Genomic DNA, 18,653 nt, shown 5'->3' with positions numbered 1-18,653 from the left:
GAGCATTGTGGGAAAGCCGTTCCGCACGATGCCACCCTGTGTCTCCAGTGCCACACAAGAGGGGCCAGCCGTGCTGTTCCTGAACCAACTCATACTTACCTGGCAGGGGAGACACCATGATCACTAAGGTGGTTCTCCCAGGGTGAGGCTCATCCATTGCACACCGGATGTGCTGACCCCTGCGATGTCCCCAAATGCGGGATACTCGACTGCATAATTTCTGGTAGTGGGGGACTGCGTTCGCGCTTTCCCCTGATCTTTGGTTTCAAAAAATAGAACAAAAAAAAATGACTTGTCGGCCTGCTGGTTGCTGTTGCTGCTCCAGGCCTGGCTGTCCTGCACTATGGAGCCCTGGCCTACAGATGGCATGCCTCATGCAAAGCCCTCTGCCGAAAGGGATGCTGGGAGATCACTGTCTCCCCACTCTGGAGGCTGGCCCAGGGAGGTGGCAGAAGGCCCCGTCTTGTCGGAAGGCCGGCCAGGCCCTGCAGCCTTTCCCAGGGCTGCAGGCCTGTCGCCCCTTCAGCCTCACCCTGGCCTTTGCGGGCTGCTAGCCTTGCCAAGCCCCCTCGGCCTGGGCCCGGCGAGGGCTCTGCCCGGCGAGGGCTCTGCCCGCGTTTGGGAGCGTTCGGGAAGGCGTAAGGGGCTTGGGGCGCGATACCCTGCTCCCAAAGGCCTTAGGCCTGGTTTGCTCTATGCCCACATGAATTGATTTCTGCTTCTCTTTCCACCAGCAGGCACCCCGGACGACACTGACTATGCCAGAGAAGGAACGACTGCAAGCATGCGCAACAACACAGGGCCCTGCTGGCCTCTGACCCTGGGCGAAAGGGGCGACCGGAGGAGGAGGAGGAGGAGGAGGAGGAGGAGGAGGAGCAGAAGAAGAGCAGCAGAAAAAGAAAGGGGGATAGAAAAAAAAAAACAAAAGCCAAGCCGTACGGAGGAGGAGGAGGAGGAGGAGGAGAAGAAGGAGCTGCAGCAGAAAAAGAAAGGGTCGAAAAAAATACAAATGCCAAGCAACAAAAGGCCTTCCCCCTCCCTTTTTGGGCCTGTACGATGGGTGGGCGGCCGGCTGCCATCACCAGATGCAAATCTCGCTGGAAACGGAGCATTGTGGGAAAGCCGTTCCGCACGATGCCACCCTGTGTCTCCAGTGCCACACAAGAGGGGCCAGCCGTGCTGTTCCTGAACCAACTCATACTTACCTGGCAGGGGAGACACCATGATCACTAAGGTGGTTCTCCCAGGGTGAGGCTCATCCATTGCACACCGGATGTGCTGACCCCTGCGATGTCCCCAAATGCGGGATACTCGACTGCATAATTTCTGGTAGTGGGGGACTGCGTTCGCGCTTTCCCCTGATCTTTGGTTTCAAAAAATAGAACAAAAAAAAATGACTTGTCGGCCTGCTGGTTGCTGTTGCTGCTCCAGGCCTGGCTGTCCTGCACTATGGAGCCCTGGCCTACAGATGGCATGCCTCATGCAAAGCCCTCTGCCGAAAGGGATGCTGGGAGATCACTGTCTCCCCACTCTGGAGGCTGGCCCAGGGAGGTGGCAGAAGGCCCCGTCTTGTCGGAAGGCCGGCCAGGCCCTGCAGCCTTTCCCAGGGCTGCAGGCCTGTCGCCCCTTCAGCCTCACCCTGGCCTTTGCGGGCTGCTAGCCTTGCCAAGCCCCCTCGGCCTGGGCCCGGCGAGGGCTCTGCCCGGCGAGGGGTCTGACCGCGTTTGGGAGCGTTCGGGAAGGCGTGAGGGGCTTGGGGCGCGATACCCTGCTCCCAAAGGCCTTAGGCCTGGTTTGCTCTATGCCCACATGAATTGATTTCTGCTTCTCTTTCCACCAGCAGGCACCCCGGACGACACTGACTATGCCAGAGAAGGAACGACTGCAAGCATGCGCAACAACACAGGGCCCTGCTGGCCTCTGACCCTGGGCGAAAGGGGCGACCGGAGGAGGAGGAGGAGGAGGAGGAGGAGGAGCAGAAGAAGAGCAGCAGAAAAAGAAAGGGGGATAGAAAAAAAAAAACAAAAGCCAAGCCGTACGGAGGAGGAGGAGGAGGAGGAGGAGAAGAAGGAGCTGCAGCAGAAAAAGAAAGGGTCGAAAAAAATACAAATGCCAAGCAACAAAAGGCCTTCCCCCTCCCTTTTTGGGCCTGTACGATGGGTGGGCGGCCGGCTGCCATCACCAGATGCAAATCTCGCTGGAAACGGAGCATTGTGGGAAAGCCGTTCCGCACGATGCCACCCTGTGTCTCCAGTGCCACACAAGAGGGGCCAGCCGTGCTGTTCCTGAACCAACTCATACTTACCTGGCAGGGGAGACACCATGATCACTAAGGTGGTTCTCCCAGGGTGAGGCTCATCCATTGCACACCGGATGTGCTGACCCCTGCGATGTCCCCAAATGCGGGATACTCGACTGCATAATTTCTGGTAGTGGGGGACTGCGTTCGCGCTTTCCCCTGATCTTTGGTTTCAAAAAATAGAACAAAAAAAAATGACTTGTCGGCCTGCTGGTTGCTGTTGCTGCTCCAGGCCTGGCTGTCCTGCACTATGGAGCCCTGGCCTACAGATGGCATGCCTCATGCAAAGCCCTCTGCCGAAAGGGATGCTGGGAGATCACTGTCTCCCCACTCTGGAGGCTGGCCCAGGGAGGTGGCAGAAGGCCCCGTCTTGTCGGAAGGCCGGCCAGGCCCTGCAGCCTTTCCCAGGGCTGCAGGCCTGTCGCCCCTTCAGCCTCACCCTGGCCTTTGCGGGCTGCTAGCCTTGCCAAGCCCCCTCGGCCTGGGCCCGGCGAGGGCTCTGCCCGGCGAGGGGTCTGACCGCGTTTGGGAGCGTTCGGAAAGGCGTGAGGGGCTTGGGGCGCGATACCCTGCTCCCAAAGGCCTTAGGCCTGGTTTGCTCTATGCCCACATGAATTGATTTCTGCTTCTCTTTCCACCAGCAGGCACCCCGGACGACACTGACTATGCCAGAGAAGGAACGACTGCAAGCATGCGCAACAACACAGGGCCCTGCTGGCCTCTGACCCTGGGCGAAAGGGGCGACCGGAGGAGGAGGAGGAGGAGGAGGAGGAGGAGGAGGAGGAGGAGGAGAAGAAGAGCAGCAGAAAAAGAAAGGGGGATAGAAAAAAAAAAACAAAAGCCAAGCCGTACGGAGGAGGAGGAGGAGGAGGAGAAGAAGGAGCTGCAGCAGAAAAAGAAAGGGTCGAAAAAAATACAAATGCCAAGCAACAAAAGGCCTTCCCCCTCCCTTTTTGGGCCTGTACGATGGGTGGGCGGCCGGCTGCCATCACCAGATGCAAATCTCGCTGGAAACTGAGCATTGTGGGAAAGCCGTTCCGCACGATGCCACCCTGTGTCTCCAGTGCCACACAAGAGGGGCCAGCCGTGCTGTTCCTGAACCAACTCATACTTACCTGGCAGGGGAGACACCATGATCACTAAGGTGGTTCTCCCAGGGTGAGGCTCATCCATTGCACACCGGATGTGCTGACCCCTGCGATGTCCCCAAATGCGGGATACTCGACTGCATAATTTCTGGTAGTGGGGGACTGTGTTCGCGCTTTCCCCTGATCTTTGGTTTCAAAAAATAGAACAAAAAAAAATGACTTGTCGGCCTGCTGGTTGCTGTTGCTGCTCCAGGCCTGGCTGTCCTGCACTATGGAGCCCTGGCCTACAGATGGCATGCCTCATGCAAAGCCCTCTGCCGAAAGGGATGCTGGGAGATCACTGTCTCCCCACTCTGGAGGCTGGCCCAGGGAGGTGGCAGAAGGCCCCGTCTTGTCGGAAGGCCGGCCAGGCCCTGCAGCCTTTCCCAGGGCTGCAGGCCTGTCGCCCCTTCAGCCTCACCCTGGCCTTTGCGGGCTGCTAGCCTTGCCAAGCCCCCTCGGCCTGGGCCCGGCGAGGGCTCTGCCCGGCGAGGGGTCTGACCGCGTTTGGGAGCGTTCGGGAAGGCGTGAGGGGCTTGGGGCGCGATACCCTGCTCCCAAAGGCCTTAGGCCTGGTTTGCTCTATGCCCACATGAATTGATTTCTGCTTCTCTTTCCACCAGCAGGCACCCCGGACGACACTGACTATGCCAGAGAAGGAACGACTGCAAGCATGCGCAACAACACAGGGCCCTGCTGGCCTCTGACCCTGGGCGAAAGGGGCGACCGGAGGAGGAGGAGGAGGAGGAGGAGGAGGAGGAGCAGAAGAAGAGCAGCAGAAAAAGAAAGGGGGATAGAAAAAAAAAAACAAAAGCCAAGCCGTACGGAGGAGGAGGAGGAGGAGCAGGAGAAGAAGGAGCTGCAGCAGAAAAAGAAAGGGTCGAAAAAAATACAAATGCCAAGCAACAAAAGGCCTTCCCCCTCCCTTTTTGGGCCTGTACGATGGGTGGGCGGCCGGCTGCCATCACCAGATGCAAATCTCGCTGGAAACGGAGCATTGTGGGAAAGCCGTTCCGCACGATGCCACCCTGTGTCTCCAGTGCCACACAAGAGGGGCCAGCCGTGCTGTTCCTGAACCAACTCATACTTACCTGGCAGGGGAGACACCATGATCACTAAGGTGGTTCTCCCAGGGTGAGGCTCATCCATTGCACACCGGATGTGCTGACCCCTGCGATGTCCCCAAATGCGGGATACTCGACTGCATAATTTCTGGTAGTGGGGGACTGCGTTCGCGCTTTCCCCTGATCTTTGGTTTCAAAAAATAGAACAAAAAAAAATGACTTGTCGGCCTGCTGGTTGCTGTTGCTGCTCCAGGCCTGGCTGTCCTGCACTATGGAGCCCTGGCCTACAGATGGCATGCCTCATGCAAAGCCCTCTGCCGAAAGGGATGCTGGGAGATCACTGTCTCCCCACTCTGGAGGCTGGCCCAGGGAGGTGGCAGAAGGCCCCGTCTTGTCGGAAGGCCGGCCAGGCCCTGCAGCCTTTCCCAGGGCTGCAGGCCTGTCGCCCCTTCAGCCTCACCCTGGCCTTTGCGGGCTGCTAGCCTTGCCAAGCCCCCTCGGCCTGGGCCCGGCGAGGGCTCTGCCCGGCGAGGGCTCTGCCCGCGTTTGGGAGCGTTCGGGAAGGCGTAAGGGGCTTGGGGCGCGATACCCTGCTCCCAAAGGCCTTAGGCCTGGTTTGCTCTATGCCCACATGAATTGATTTCTGCTTCTCTTTCCACCAGCAGGCACCCCGGACGACACTGACTATGCCAGAGAAGGAACGACTGCAAGCATGCGCAACAACACAGGGCCCTGCTGGCCTCTGACCCTGGGCGAAAGGGGCGACCGGAGGAGGAGGAGGAGGAGGAGGAGGAGGAGGAGGAGCAGAAGAAGAGCAGCAGAAAAAGAAAGGGGGATAGAAAAAAAAAAACAAAAGCCAAGCCGTACGGAGGAGGAGGAGGAGGAGGAGGAGAAGAAGGAGCTGCAGCAGAAAAAGAAAGGGTCGAAAAAAATACAAATGCCAAGCAACAAAAGGCCTTCCCCCTCCCTTTTTGGGCCTGTACGATGGGTGGGCGGCCGGCTGCCATCACCAGATGCAAATCTCGCTGGAAACGGAGCATTGTGGGAAAGCCGTTCCGCACGATGCCACCCTGTGTCTCCAGTGCCACACAAGAGGGGCCAGCCGTGCTGTTCCTGAACCAACTCATACTTACCTGGCAGGGGAGACACCATGATCACTAAGGTGGTTCTCCCAGGGTGAGGCTCATCCATTGCACACCGGATGTGCTGACCCCTGCGATGTCCCCAAATGCGGGATACTCGACTGCATAATTTCTGGTAGTGGGGGACTGCGTTCGCGCTTTCCCCTGATCTTTGGTTTCAAAAAATAGAACAAAAAAAAATGACTTGTCGGCCTGCTGGTTGCTGTTGCTGCTCCAGGCCTGGCTGTCCTGCACTATGGAGCCCTGGCCTACAGATGGCATGCCTCATGCAAAGCCCTCTGCCGAAAGGGATGCTGGGAGATCACTGTCTCCCCACTCTGGAGGCTGGCCCAGGGAGGTGGCAGAAGGCCCCGTCTTGTCGGAAGGCCGGCCAGGCCCTGCAGCCTTTCCCAGGGCTGCAGGCCTGTCGCCCCTTCAGCCTCACCCTGGCCTTTGCGGGCTGCTAGCCTTGCCAAGCCCCCTCGGCCTGGGCCCGGCGAGGGCTCTGCCCGGCGAGGGGTCTGACCGCGTTTGGGAGCGTTCGGGAAGGCGTGAGGGGCTTGGGGCGCGATACCCTGCTCCCAAAGGCCTTAGGCCTGGTTTGCTCTATGCCCACATGAATTGATTTCTGCTTCTCTTTCCACCAGCAGGCACCCCGGACGACACTGACTATGCCAGAGAAGGAACGACTGCAAGCATGCGCAACAACACAGGGCCCTGCTGGCCTCTGACCCTGGGCGAAAGGGGCGACCGGAGGAGGAGGAGGAGGAGGAGGAGGAGGAGCAGAAGAAGAGCAGCAGAAAAAGAAAGGGGGATAGAAAAAAAAAAACAAAAGCCAAGCCGTACGGAGGAGGAGGAGGAGGAGGAGGAGAAGAAGGAGCTGCAGCAGAAAAAGAAAGGGTCGAAAAAAATACAAATGCCAAGCAACAAAAGGCCTTCCCCCTCCCTTTTTGGGCCTGTACGATGGGTGGGCGGCCGGCTGCCATCACCAGATGCAAATCTCGCTGGAAACGGAGCATTGTGGGAAAGCCGTTCCGCACGATGCCACCCTGTGTCTCCAGTGCCACACAAGAGGGGCCAGCCGTGCTGTTCCTGAACCAACTCATACTTACCTGGCAGGGGAGACACCATGATCACTAAGGTGGTTCTCCCAGGGTGAGGCTCATCCATTGCACACCGGATGTGCTGACCCCTGCGATGTCCCCAAATGCGGGATACTCGACTGCATAATTTCTGGTAGTGGGGGACTGCGTTCGCGCTTTCCCCTGATCTTTGGTTTCAAAAAATAGAACAAAAAAAAATGACTTGTCGGCCTGCTGGTTGCTGTTGCTGCTCCAGGCCTGGCTGTCCTGCACTATGGAGCCCTGGCCTACAGATGGCATGCCTCATGCAAAGCCCTCTGCCGAAAGGGATGCTGGGAGATCACTGTCTCCCCACTCTGGAGGCTGGCCCAGGGAGGTGGCAGAAGGCCCCGTCTTGTCAGAAGGCCGGCCAGGCCCTGCAGCCTTTCCCAGGGCTGCAGGCCTGTCGCCCCTTCAGCCTCACCCTGGCCTTTGCGGGCTGCTAGCCTTGCCAAGCCCCCTCGGCCTGGGCCCGGCGAGGGCTCTGCCCGGCGAGGGGTCTGACCGCGTTTGGGAGCGTTCGGGAAGGCGTGAGGGGCTTGGGGCGCGATACCCTGCTCCCAAAGGCCTTAGGCCTGGTTTGCTCTATGCCCACATGAATTGATTTCTGCTTCTCTTTCCACCAGCAGGCACCCCGGACGACACTGACTATGCCAGAGAAGGAACGACTGCAAGCATGCGCAACAACACAGGGCCCTGCTGGCCTCTGACCCTGGGCGAAAGGGGCGACCGGAGGAGGAGGAGGAGGAGGAGGAGGAGCAGAAGAAGAGCAGCAGAAAAAGAAAGGGGGATAGAAAAAAAAAAACAAAAGCCAAGCCGTACGGAGGAGGAGGAGGAGGAGGAGGAGAAGAAGGAGCTGCAGCAGAAAAAGAAAGGGTCGAAAAAAATACAAATGCCAAGCAACAAAAGGCCTTCCCCCTCCCTTTTTGGGCCTGTACGATGGGTGGGCGGCCGGCTGCCATCACCAGATGCAAATCTCGCTGGAAACGGAGCATTGTGGGAAAGCCGTTCCGCACGATGCCACCCTGTGTCTCCAGTGCCACACAAGAGGGGCCAGCCGTGCTGTTCCTGAACCAACTCATACTTACCTGGCAGGGGAGACACCATGATCACTAAGGTGGTTCTCCCAGGGTGAGGCTCATCCATTGCACACCGGATGTGCTGACCCCTGCGATGTCCCCAAATGCGGGATACTCGACTGCATAATTTCTGGTAGTGGGGGACTGCGTTCGCGCTTTCCCCTGATCTTTGGTTTAAAAAAATAGAACAAAAAAAAATGACTTGTCGGCCTGCTGGTTGCTGTTGCTGCTCCAGGCCTGGCTGTCCTGCACTATGGAGCCCTGGCCTACAGATGGCATGCCTCATGCAAAGCCCTCTGCCGAAAGGGATGCTGGGAGATCACTGTCTCCCCACTCTGGAGGCTGGCCCAGGGAGGTGGCAGAAGGCCCCGTCTTGTCGGAAGGCCGGCCAGGCCCTGCAGCCTTTCCCAGGGCTGCAGGCCTGTCGCCCCTTCAGCCTCACCCTGGCCTTTGCGGGCTGCTAGCCTTGCCAAGCCCCCTCGGCCTGGGCCCGGCGAGGGCTCTGCCCGGCGAGGGGTCTGACCGCGTTTGGGAGCGTTCGGGAAGGCGTGAGGGGCTTGGGGCGCGATACCCTGCTCCCAAAGGCCTTAGGCCTGGTTTGCTCTATGCCCACATGAATTGATTTCTGCTTCTCTTTCCACCAGCAGGCACCCCGGACGACACTGACTATGCCAGAGAAGGAACGACTGCAAGCATGCGCAACAACACAGGGCCCTGCTGGCCTTTGACCCTGGGCGAAAGGGGCGACCGGAGGAGGAGGAGGAGGAGGAGGAGGAGGAGGAGGAGGAGGAGGAGGAGGAGGAGCAGAAGAAGAGCAGCAGAAAAAGAAAGGGGGATAGAAAAAAAAAAAAAAAAGCCAAGCCGTACGGAGGAGGAGGAGGAGGAGGAGGAGAAGAAGGAGCTGCAGCAGAAAAAGAAAGGGTCGAAAAAAATACAAATGCCAAGCAACAAAAGGCCTTCCCCCTCCCTTTTTGGGCCTGTACGATGGGTGGGCGGCCGGCTGCCATCACCAGATGCAAATCTCGCTGGAAACGGAGCATTGTGGGAAAGCCGTTCCGCACGATGCCACCCTGTGTCTCCAGTGCCACACAAGAGGGGCCAGCCGTGCTGTTCCTGAACCAACTCATACTTACCTGGCAGGGGAGACACCATGATCACTAAGGTGGTTCTCCCAGGGTGAGGCTCATCCATTGCACACCGGATGTGCTGACCCCTGCGATGTCCCCAAATGCGGGATACTCGACTGCATAATTTCTGGTAGTGGGGGACTGCGTTCGCGCTTTCCCCTGATCTTTGGTTTCAAAAAATAGAACAAAAAAAAATGACTTGTCGGCCTGCTGGTTGCTGTTGCTGCTCCAGGCCTGGCTGTCCTGCACTATGGAGCCCTGGCCTACAGATGGCATGCCTCATGCAAAGCCCTCTGCCGAAAGGGATGCTGGGAGATCACTGTCTCCCCACTCTGGAGGCTGGCCCAGGGAGGTGGCAGAAGGCCCCGTCTTGTCGGAAGGCCGGCCAGGCCCTGCAGCCTTTCCCAGGGCTGCAGGCCTGTCGCCCCTTCAGCCTCACCCTGGCCTTTGCGGGCTGCTAGCCTTGCCAAGCCCCCTCGGCCTGGGCCCGGCGAGGGCTCTGCCCGGCGAGGGGTCTGACCGCGTTTGGGAGCGTTCGGGAAGGCGTGAGGGGCTTGGGGCGCAATACCCTGCTCCCAAAGGCCTTAGGCCTGGTTTGCTCTATGCCCACATGAATTGATTTCTGCTTCTCTTTCCACCAGCAGGCACCCCGGACGACACTGACTATGCCAGAGAAGGAACGACTGCAAGCATGCGCAACAACACAGGGCCCTGCTGGCCTCTGACCCTGGGCGAAAGGGGCGACCGGAGGAGGAGGAGGAGGAGGAGGAGGAGGAGGAGGAGCAGAAGAAGAGCAGCAGAAAAAGAAAGGGGGATAGAAAAAAAAAAACAAAAGCCAAGCCGTACGGAGGAGGAGGAGGAGGAGGAGGAGAAGAAGGAGCTGCAGCAGAAAAAGAAAGGGTCGAAAAAAATACAAATGCCAAGCAACAAAAGGCCTTCCCCCTCCCTTTTTGGGCCTGTACGATGGGTGGGCGGCCGGCTGCCATCACCAGATGCAAATCTCGCTGGAAACGGAGCATTGTGGGAAAGCCGTTCCGCACGATGCCACCCTGTGTCTCCAGTGCCACACAAGAGGGGCCAGCCGTGCTGTTCCTGAACCAACTCATACTTACCTGGCAGGGGAGACACCATGATCACTAAGGTGGTTCTCCCAGGGTGAGGCTCATCCATTGCACACCGGATGTGCTGACCCCTGCGATGTCCCCAAATGCGGGATACTCGACTGCATAATTTCTGGTAGTGGGGGACTGCGTTCGCGCTTTCCCCTGATCTTTGGTTTCAAAAAATAGAACAAAAAAAAATGACTTGTCGGCCTGCTGGTTGCTGTTGCTGCTCCAGGCCTGGCTGTCCTGCACTATGGAGCCCTGGCCTACAGATGGCATGCCTCATGCAAAGCCCTCTGCCGAAAGGGATGCTGGGAGATCACTGTCTCCCCACTCTGGAGGCTGGCCCAGGGAGGTGGCAGAAGGCCCCGTCTTGTCGGAAGGCCGGCCAGGCCCTGCAGCCTTTCCCAGGGCTGCAGGCCTGTCGCCCCTTCAGCCTCACCCTGGCCTTTGCGGGCTGCTAGCCTTGCCAAGCCCCCTCGGCCTGGGCCCGGCGAGGGCTCTGCCCGGCGAGGGGTCTGACCGCGTTTGGGAGCGTTCGGGAAGGCGTGAGGGGCTTGGGGCGCGATACCCTGCTCCCAAAGGCCTTAGGCCTGGTTTGCTCTATGCCCACATGAATTGATTTCTGCTTCTCTTTCCACCAGCAGGCACCCCGGACGACACTGACTATGCCAGAGAAGGAACGACTGCAAGCATGCGCAACAACACTGGGCCCTGCTGGCCTCTGACCCTGGGCGAAAGGGGCGACCGGAGGAGGAGGAGGAGGAGGAGGAGGAGGAGGAGGAGCAGAAGAAGAGCAGCAGAAAAAGAAAGGGGGATAGAAAAAAAAAAACAAAAGCCAAGCCGTACGGAGGAGGAGGAGGAGGAGGAGGAGAAGAAGGAGCTGCAGCAGAAAAAGAAAGGGTCGAAAAAAATACAAATGCCAAGCAACAAAAGGCCTTCCCCCTCCCTTTTTGGGCCTGTACGATGGGTGGGCGGCCGGCTGCCATCACCAGATGCAAATCTCGCTGGAAACGGAGCATTGTGGGAAAGCCGTTCCGCACGATGCCACCCTGTGTCTCCAGTGCCACACAAGAGGGGCCAGCCGTGCTGTTCCTGAACCAACTCATACTTACCTGGCAGGGGAGACACCATGATCACTAAGGTGGTTCTCCCAGGGTGAGGCTCATCCATTGCACACCGGATGTGCTGACCCCTGCGATGTCCCCAAATGCGGGATACTCGACTGCATAATTTCTGGTAGTGGGGGACTGCGTTCGCGCTTTCCCCTGATCTTTGGTTTCAAAAAATAGAACAAAAAAAAATGACTTGTCGGCCTGCTGGTTGCTGTTGCTGCTCCAGGCCTGGCTGTCCTGCACTATGGAGCCCTGGCCTACAGATGGCATGCCTCATGCAAAGCCCTCTGCCGAAAGGGATGCTGGGAGATCACTGTCTCCCCACTCTGGAGGCTGGCCCAGGGAGGTGGCAGAAGGCCCCGTCTTGTCGGAAGGCCGGCCAGGCCCTGCAGCCTTTCCCAGGGCTGCAGGCCTGTCGCCCCTTCAGCCTCACCCTGGCCTTTGCGGGCTGCTAGCCTTGCCAAGCCCCCTCGGCCTGGGCCCGGCGAGGGCTCTGCCCGGCGAGGGGTCTGACCGCGTTTGGGAGCGTTCGGGAAGGCGTGAGGGGCTTGGGGCGCGATACCCTGCTCCCAAAGGCCTTAGGCCTGGTTTGCTCTATGCCCACATGAATTGATTTCTGCTTCTCTTTCCACCAGCAGGCACCCCGGACGACACTGACTATGCCAGAGAAGGAACGACTGCAAGCATGCGCAACAACACAGGGCCCTGCTGGCCTCTGACCCTGGGCGAAAGGGGCGACCGGAGGAGGAGGAGGAGGAGGAGGAGGAGGAGGAGGAGCAGAAGAAGAGCAGCAGAAAAAGAAAGGGGGATAGAAAAAAAAAAACAAAAGCCAAGCCGTACGGAGGAGGAGGAGGAGGAGGAGAAGAAGGAGCTGCAGCAGAAAAAGAAAGGGTCGAAAAAAATACAAATGCCAAGCAACAAAAGGCCTTCCCCCTCCCTTTTTGGGCCTGTACGATGGGTGGGCGGCCGGCTGCCATCACCAGATGCAAATCTCGCTGGAAACAGAGCATTGTGGGAAAGCCGTTCCGCACGATGCCACCCTGTGTCTCCAGTGCCACACAAGAGGGGCCAGCCGTGCTGTTCCTGAACCAACTCATACTTACCTGGCAGGGGAGACACCATGATCACTAAGGTGGTTCTCCCAGGGTGAGGCTCATCCATTGCACACCGGATGTGCTGACCCCTGCGATGTCCCCAAATGCGGGATACTCGACTGCATAATTTCTGGTAGTGGGGGACTGCGTTCGCGCTTTCCCCTGATCTTTGGTTTCAAAAAATAGAACAAAAAAAAATGACTTGTCGGCCTGCTGGTTGCTGTTGCTGCTCCAGGCCTGGCTGTCCTGCACTATGGAGCCCTGGCCTACAGATGGCATGCCTCATGCAAAGCCCTCTGCCGAAAGGGATGCTGGGAGATCACTGTCTCCCCACTCTGGAGGCTGGCCCAGGGAGGTGGCAGAAGGCCCCGTCTTGTCGGAAGGCCGGCCAGGCCCTGCAGCCTTTCCCAGGGCTGCAGGCCTGTCGCCCCTTCAGCCTCACCCTGGCCTTTGCGGGCTGCTAGCCTTGCCAAGCCCCCTCGGCCTGGGCCCGGCGAGGGCTCTGCCCGGCGAGGGGTCTGACCGCGTTTGGGAGCGTTCGGGAAGGCGTGAGGGGCTTGGGGCGCGATACCCTGCTCCCAAAGGCCTTAGGCCTGGTTTGCTCTATGCCCACATGAATTGATTTCTGCTTCTCTTTCCACCAGCAGGCACCCCGGACGACACTGACTATGCCAGAGAAGGAACGACTGCAAGCATGCGCAACAACACAGGGCCCTGCTGGCCTCTGACCCTGGGCGAAAGGGGCGACCGGAGGAGGAGGAGGAGGAGGAGGAGGAGGAGCAGAAGAAGAGCAGCAGAAAAAGAAAGGGGGATAGAAAAAAAAAAACAAAAGCCAAGCCGTACGGAGGAGGAGGAGGAGGAGGAGGAGAAGAAGGAGCTGCAGCAGAAAAAGAAAGGGTCGAAAAAAATACAAATGCCAAGCAACAAAAGGCCTTCCCCCTCCCTTTTTGGGCCTGTACGATGGGTGGGCGGCCGGCTGCCATCACCAGATGCAAATCTCGCTGGAAACGGAGCATTGTGGGAAAGCCGTTCCGCACGATGCCACCCTGTGTCTCCAGTGCCACACAAGAGGGGCCAGCCGTGCTGTTCCTGAACCAACTCATACTTACCTGGCAGGGGAGACACCATGATCACTAAGGTGGTTCTCCCAGGGTGAGGCTCATCCATTGCACACCGGATGTGCTGACCCCTGCGATGTCCCCAAATGCGGGATACTCGACTGCATAATTTCTGGTAGTGGGGGACTGCGTTCGCGCTTTCCCCTGATCTTTGGTTTCAAAAAATAGAACAAAAAAAAATGACTTGTCGGCCTGCTGGTTGCTGTTGCTGCTCCAGGCCTGGCTGTCCTGCACTATGGAGCCCTGGCCTACAGATGGCATGCCTCATGCAAAGCCCTCTGCCGAAAGGGATGCTGGGAGATCACTGTCTCCCCACTCTGGAGGCTGGCCCAGGGAGGTGGCAGAAGGCCCCGTCTTGTCGGAAGGCCGGCCAGGCCCTGCAGCCTTTCCCAGGGCTGCAGGCCTGTCGCCCCTTCAGCCTCACCCTGGCCTTTGCGGGCTGCTAGCCTTGCCAAGCCCCCTCGGCCTGGGCCCGGCGAGGGCTCTGCCCGGCGAGGGGTCTGACCGCGTTTGGGAGCGTTCGGGAAGGCGTGAGGGGCTTGGGGCGCGATACCCTGCTCCCAAAGGCCTTAGGCCTGGTTTGCTCTATGCCCACATGAATTGATTTCTGCTTCTCTTTCCACCAGCAGGCACCCCGGACGACACTGACTATGCCAGAGAAGGAACGACTGCAAGCATGCGCAACAACACAGGGCCCTGCTGGCCTCTGACCCTGGGTGAAAGGGGCGACCGGAGGAGGAGGAGGAGGAGGAGGAGGAGGAGCAGAAGAAGAGCAGCAGAAAAAGAAAGGGGGATAGAAAAAAAAAAACAAAAGCCAAGCCGTACGGAGGAGGAGGAGGAGGAGGAGAAGAAGGAGCTGCAGCAGAAAAAGAAAGGGTCGAAAAAAATACAAATGCCAAGCAACAAAAGGCCTTCCCCCTCCCTTTTTGGGCCTGTACGATGGGTGGGCGGCCGGCTGCCATCACCAGATGCAAATCTCGCTGGAAACTGAGCATTGTGGGAAAGCCGTTCCGCACGATGCCACCCTGTGTCTCCAGTGCCACACAAGAGGGGCCAGCCGTGCTGTTCCTGAACCAACTCATACTTACCTGGCAGGGGAGACACCATGATCACTAAGGTGGTTCTCCCAGGGTGAGGCTCATCCATTGCACACCGGATGTGCTGACCCCTGCGATGTCCCCAAATGCGGGATACTCGACTGCATAATTTCTGGTAGTGGGGGACTGCGTTCGCGCTTTCCCCTGATCTTTGGTTTCAAAAAATAGAACAAAAAAAAATGACTTGTCGGCCTGCTGGTTGCTGTTGCTGCTCCAGGCCTGGCTGTCCTGCACTATGGAGCCCTGGCCTACAGATGGCATGCCTCATGCAAAGCCCTCTGCCGAAAGGGATGCTGGGAGATCACTGTCTCCCCACTCTGGAGGCTGGCCCAGGGAGGTGGCAGAAGGCCCCGTCTTGTCGGAAGGCCGGCCAGGCCCTGCAGCCTTTCCCAGGGCTGCAGGCCTGTCGCCCCTTCAGCCTCACCCTGGCCTTTGCGGGCTGCTAGCCTTGCCAAGCCCCCTCGGCCTGGGCCCGGCGAGGGCTCTGCCCGGCGAGGGGTCTGACCGCGTTTGGGAGCGTTCGGGAAGGCGGGAGGGGCTTGGGGCGCGATACCCTGCTCCCAAAGGCCTTAGGCCTGGTTTGCTCTATGCCCACATGAATTGATTTCTGCTTCTCTTTCCACCAGCAGGCACCCCGGACGACACTGACTATGCCAGAGAAGGAACGACTGCAAGCATGCGCAACAACACAGGGCCCTGCTGGCCTCTGACCCTGGGCGAAAGGGGCGACCGGAGGAGGAGGAGGAGGAGGAGGAGGAGGAGGAGGAGCAGAAGAAGAGCAGCAGAAAAAGAAAGGGGGATAGAAAAAAAAAACAAAAGCCAAGCCGTACGGAGGAGGAGGAGGAGGAGGAGGAGAAGAAGGAGCTGCAGCAGAAAAAGAAAGGGTCGAAAAAAATACAAATGCCAAGCAACAAAAGGCCTTCCCCCTCCCTTTTTGGGCCTGTACGATGGGTGGGCGGCCGGCTGCCATCACCAGATGCAAATCTCGCTGGAAACGGAGCATTGTGGGAAAGCCGTTCCGCACGATGCCACCCTGTGTCTCCCGTGCCACACAAGAGGGGCCAGCCGTGCTGTTCCTGAACCAACTCATACTTACCTGGCAGGGGAGACACCATGATCACTAAGGTGGTTCTCCCAGGGTGAGGCTCATCCATTGCACACCGGATGTGCTGACCCCTGCGATGTCCCCAAATGCGGGATACTCGACTGCATAATTTCTGGTAGTGGGGGACTGCGTTCGCGCTTTCCCCTGATCTTTGGTTTCAAAAAATAGAACAAAAAAAAATGACTTGTCGGCCTGCTGGTTGCTGTTGCTGCTCCAGGCCTGGCTGTCCTGCACTATGGAGCCCTGGCCTACAGATGGCATGCCTCATGCAAAGCCCTCTGCCGAAAGGGATGCTGGGAGATCACTGTCTCCCCACTCTGGAGGCTGGCCCAGGGAGGTGGCAGAAGGCCCCGTCTTGTCGGAAGGCCGGCCAGGCCCTGCAGCCTTTCCCAGGGCTGCAGGCCTGTCGCCCCTTCAGCCTCACCCTGGCCTTTGCGGGCTGCTAGCCTTGCCAAGCCCCCTCGGCCTGGGCCCGGCGAGGGCTCTGCCCGGCGAGGGGTCTGACCGCGTTTGGGAGCGTTCGGGAAGGCGTGAGGGGCTTGGGGCGCGATACCCTGCTCCCAAAGGCCTTAGGCCTGGTTTGCTCTATGCCCACATGAATTGATTTCTGCTTCTCTTTCCACCAGCAGGCACCCCGGACGACACTGACTATGCCAGAGAAGGAACGACTGCAAGCATGCGCAACAACACAGGGCCCTGCTGGCCTCTGACCCTGGGCGAAAGGGGCGACCGGAGGAGGAGGAGGAGGAGGAGGAGGAGGAGGAGGAGCAGAAGAAGAGCAGCAGAAAAAGAAAGGGGGATAGAAAAAAAAAAACAAAAGCCAAGCCGTACGGAGGAGGAGGAGGAGAAGAAGGAGCTGCAGCAGAAAAAGAAAGGGTCGAAAAAAATACAAATGCCAAGCAACAAAAGGCCTTCCCCCTCCCTTTTTGGGCCTGTACGATGGGTGGGCGGCCGGCTGCCATCACCAGATGCAAATCTCGCTGGAAACGGAGCATTGTGGGAAAGCCGTTCCGCACGATGCCACCCTGTGTCTCCAGTGCCACACAAGAGGGGCCAGCCGTGCTGTTCCTGAACCAACTCATACTTACCTGGCAGGGGAGACACCATGATCACTAAGGTGGTTCTCCCAGGGTGAGGCTCATCCATTGCACACCGGATGTGCTGACCCCTGCGATGTCCCCAAATGCGGGATACTCGACTGCATAATTTCTGGTAGTGGGGGACTGCGTTCGCGCTTTCCCCTGATCTTTGGTTTCAAAAAATAGAACAAAAAAAAATGACTTGTCGGCCTGCTGGTTGCTGTTGCTGCTCCAGGCCTGGCTGTCCTGCACTATGGAGCCCTGGCCTACAGATGGCATGCCTCATGCAAAGCCCTCTGCCGAAAGGGATGCTGGGAGATCACTGTCTCCCCACTCTGGAGGCTGGCCCAGGGAGGTGGCAGAAGGCCCCGTCTTGTCGGAAGGCCGGCCAGGCCCTGCAGCCTTTCCCAGGGCTGCAGGCCTGTCGCCCCTTCAGCCTCACCCTGGCCTTTGCGGGCTGCTAGCCTTGCCAAGCCCCCTCGGCCTGGGCCCGGCGAGGGCTCTGCCCGGCGAGGGGTCTGACCGCGTTTGGGAGCGTTCGGGAAGGCGTGAGGGGCTTGGGGCGCGATACCCTGCTCCCAAAGGCCTTAGGCCTGGTTTGCTCTATGCCCACATGAATTGATTTCTGCTTCTCTTTCCACCAGCAGGCACCCCGGACGACACTGACTATGCCAGAGAAGGAACGACTGCAAGCATGCGCAACAACACAGGGCCCTGCTGGCCTCTGACCCTGGGCGAAAGGGGCGACCGGAGGAGGAGGAGGAGGAGGAGGAGGAGCAGAAGAAGAGCAGCAGAAAAAGAAAGGGGGATAGAAAAAAAAAAACAAAAGCCAAGCCGTACGGAGGAGGAGGAGGAGGAGGAGAAGAAGGAGCTGCAGCAGAAAAAGAAAGGGTCGAAAAAAATACAAATGCCAAGCAACAAAAGGCCTTCCCCCTCCCTTTTTGGGCCTGTACGATGGGTGGGCGGCCGGCTGCCATCACCAGATGCAAATCTCGCTGGAAACTGAGCATTGTGGGAAAGCCGTTCCGCACGATGCCACCCTGTGTCTCCAGTGCCACACAAGAGGGGCCAGCCGTGCTGTTCCTGAACCAACTCATACTTACCTGGCAGGGGAGACACCATGATCACTAAGGTGGTTCTCCCAGGGTGAGGCTCATCCATTGCACACCGGATGTGCTGACCCCTGCGATGTCCCCAAATGCGGGATACTCGACTGCATAATTTCTGGTAGTGGGGGACTGCGTTCGCGCTTTCCCCTGATCTTTGGTTTCAAAAAATAGAACAAAAAAAAATGACTTGTCGGCCTGCTGGTTGCTGTTGCTGCTCCAGGCCTGGCTGTCCTGCACTATGGAGCCCTGGCCTACAGATGGCATGCCTCATGCAAAGCCCTCTGCCGAAAGGGATGCTGGGAGATCACTGTCTCCCCACTCTGGAGGCTGGCCCAGGGAGGTGGCAGAAGGCCCCGTCTTGTCGGAAGGCCGGCCAGGCCCTGCAGCCTTTCCCAGGGCTGCAGGCCTGTCGCCCCTTCAGCCTCACCCTGGCCTTTGCGGGCTGCTAGCCTTGCCAAGCCCCCTCGGCCTGGGCCCGGCGAGGGCTCTGCCCGGCGAGGGGTCTGACCGCGTTTGGGAGCGTTCGGGAAGGCGTGAGGGGCTTGGGGCGCGATACCCTGCTCCCAAAGGCCTTAGGCCTGGTTTGCTCTATGCCCACATGAATTGATTTCTGCTTCTCTTTCCACCAGCAGGCACCCCGGACGACACTGACTATGCCAGAGAAGGAACGACTGCAAGCATGCGCAACAACACAGGGCCCTGCTGGCCTCTGACCCTGGGCGAAAGGGGCGACCGGAGGAGGAGGAGGAGGAGGAGGAGGAGGAGGAGGAGCAGAAGAAGAGCAGCAGAAAAAGAAAGGGGGATAGAAAAAAAAAAACAAAAGCCAAGCCGTACGGAGGAGGAGGAGGAGGAGGAGGAGGAGAAGAAGGAGCTGCAGCAGAAAAAGAAAGGGTCG

General features: G+C 58.7%; 17 non-coding genes across 17 annotated transcripts; all 17 read left to right on the top strand.

The window, feature by feature from the left end:
- The first annotated feature begins 91 nt into the window (after nt 1-91).
- On the top strand, nt 92-255 carry LOC138512512 (U1 spliceosomal RNA). The gene has a single exon (XR_011281320.1). It is a non-coding gene; the product is annotated as a U1 spliceosomal RNA (small nuclear RNA).
- Nucleotides 256-1,197: 942 nt separating this feature from the next.
- Nucleotides 1,198-1,361, top strand: LOC138512511 (U1 spliceosomal RNA). The gene has a single exon (XR_011281319.1). It is a non-coding gene; the product is annotated as a U1 spliceosomal RNA (small nuclear RNA).
- Nucleotides 1,362-2,297: 936 nt separating this feature from the next.
- On the top strand, nt 2,298-2,461 carry LOC138512510 (U1 spliceosomal RNA). The gene has a single exon (XR_011281318.1). It is a non-coding gene; the product is annotated as a U1 spliceosomal RNA (small nuclear RNA).
- Nucleotides 2,462-3,406: 945 nt separating this feature from the next.
- Nucleotides 3,407-3,570, top strand: LOC138512694 (U1 spliceosomal RNA). The gene has a single exon (XR_011281480.1). It is a non-coding gene; the product is annotated as a U1 spliceosomal RNA (small nuclear RNA).
- A 939-nt stretch (nt 3,571-4,509) lies between these two features.
- LOC138512508 (U1 spliceosomal RNA) lies at nt 4,510-4,673 on the top strand. Its single transcript, XR_011281316.1, has one exon. It is a non-coding gene; the product is annotated as a U1 spliceosomal RNA (small nuclear RNA).
- A 942-nt stretch (nt 4,674-5,615) lies between these two features.
- Nucleotides 5,616-5,779, top strand: LOC138512507 (U1 spliceosomal RNA). The gene has a single exon (XR_011281315.1). It is a non-coding gene; the product is annotated as a U1 spliceosomal RNA (small nuclear RNA).
- Nucleotides 5,780-6,715: 936 nt separating this feature from the next.
- LOC138512506 (U1 spliceosomal RNA) lies at nt 6,716-6,879 on the top strand. The gene has a single exon (XR_011281314.1). It is a non-coding gene; the product is annotated as a U1 spliceosomal RNA (small nuclear RNA).
- Nucleotides 6,880-7,812: 933 nt separating this feature from the next.
- On the top strand, nt 7,813-7,976 carry LOC138512505 (U1 spliceosomal RNA). The gene has a single exon (XR_011281313.1). It is a non-coding gene; the product is annotated as a U1 spliceosomal RNA (small nuclear RNA).
- Nucleotides 7,977-8,936: 960 nt separating this feature from the next.
- LOC138512504 (U1 spliceosomal RNA) lies at nt 8,937-9,100 on the top strand. Its single transcript, XR_011281312.1, has one exon. It is a non-coding gene; the product is annotated as a U1 spliceosomal RNA (small nuclear RNA).
- Nucleotides 9,101-10,042: 942 nt separating this feature from the next.
- On the top strand, nt 10,043-10,206 carry LOC138512502 (U1 spliceosomal RNA). The gene has a single exon (XR_011281311.1). It is a non-coding gene; the product is annotated as a U1 spliceosomal RNA (small nuclear RNA).
- Nucleotides 10,207-11,148: 942 nt separating this feature from the next.
- LOC138512501 (U1 spliceosomal RNA) lies at nt 11,149-11,312 on the top strand. Its single transcript, XR_011281310.1, has one exon. It is a non-coding gene; the product is annotated as a U1 spliceosomal RNA (small nuclear RNA).
- Nucleotides 11,313-12,251: 939 nt separating this feature from the next.
- Nucleotides 12,252-12,415, top strand: LOC138512500 (U1 spliceosomal RNA). The gene has a single exon (XR_011281309.1). It is a non-coding gene; the product is annotated as a U1 spliceosomal RNA (small nuclear RNA).
- A 936-nt stretch (nt 12,416-13,351) lies between these two features.
- LOC138512499 (U1 spliceosomal RNA) lies at nt 13,352-13,515 on the top strand. The gene has a single exon (XR_011281308.1). It is a non-coding gene; the product is annotated as a U1 spliceosomal RNA (small nuclear RNA).
- Nucleotides 13,516-14,448: 933 nt separating this feature from the next.
- Nucleotides 14,449-14,612, top strand: LOC138512498 (U1 spliceosomal RNA). Its single transcript, XR_011281307.1, has one exon. It is a non-coding gene; the product is annotated as a U1 spliceosomal RNA (small nuclear RNA).
- A 941-nt stretch (nt 14,613-15,553) lies between these two features.
- On the top strand, nt 15,554-15,717 carry LOC138512496 (U1 spliceosomal RNA). Its single transcript, XR_011281305.1, has one exon. It is a non-coding gene; the product is annotated as a U1 spliceosomal RNA (small nuclear RNA).
- A 933-nt stretch (nt 15,718-16,650) lies between these two features.
- Nucleotides 16,651-16,814, top strand: LOC138512495 (U1 spliceosomal RNA). Its single transcript, XR_011281304.1, has one exon. It is a non-coding gene; the product is annotated as a U1 spliceosomal RNA (small nuclear RNA).
- Nucleotides 16,815-17,744: 930 nt separating this feature from the next.
- On the top strand, nt 17,745-17,908 carry LOC138512494 (U1 spliceosomal RNA). The gene has a single exon (XR_011281303.1). It is a non-coding gene; the product is annotated as a U1 spliceosomal RNA (small nuclear RNA).
- The last annotated feature ends 745 nt before the right edge of the window (nt 17,909-18,653 follow it).

The sequence above is a fragment of the Ambystoma mexicanum genome, chromosome 6p (assembly GCF_040938575.1).
Source record: "Ambystoma mexicanum isolate Mex_15411 chromosome 6p, UKY_AmexF1_1, whole genome shotgun sequence".
Taxonomy (NCBI): Eukaryota; Metazoa; Chordata; class Amphibia; order Caudata; family Ambystomatidae; genus Ambystoma; species Ambystoma mexicanum.
The sequence above is the reverse complement of the archived record's forward strand: the minus strand, read 5'-3'. Positions and strand labels throughout refer to the sequence as shown.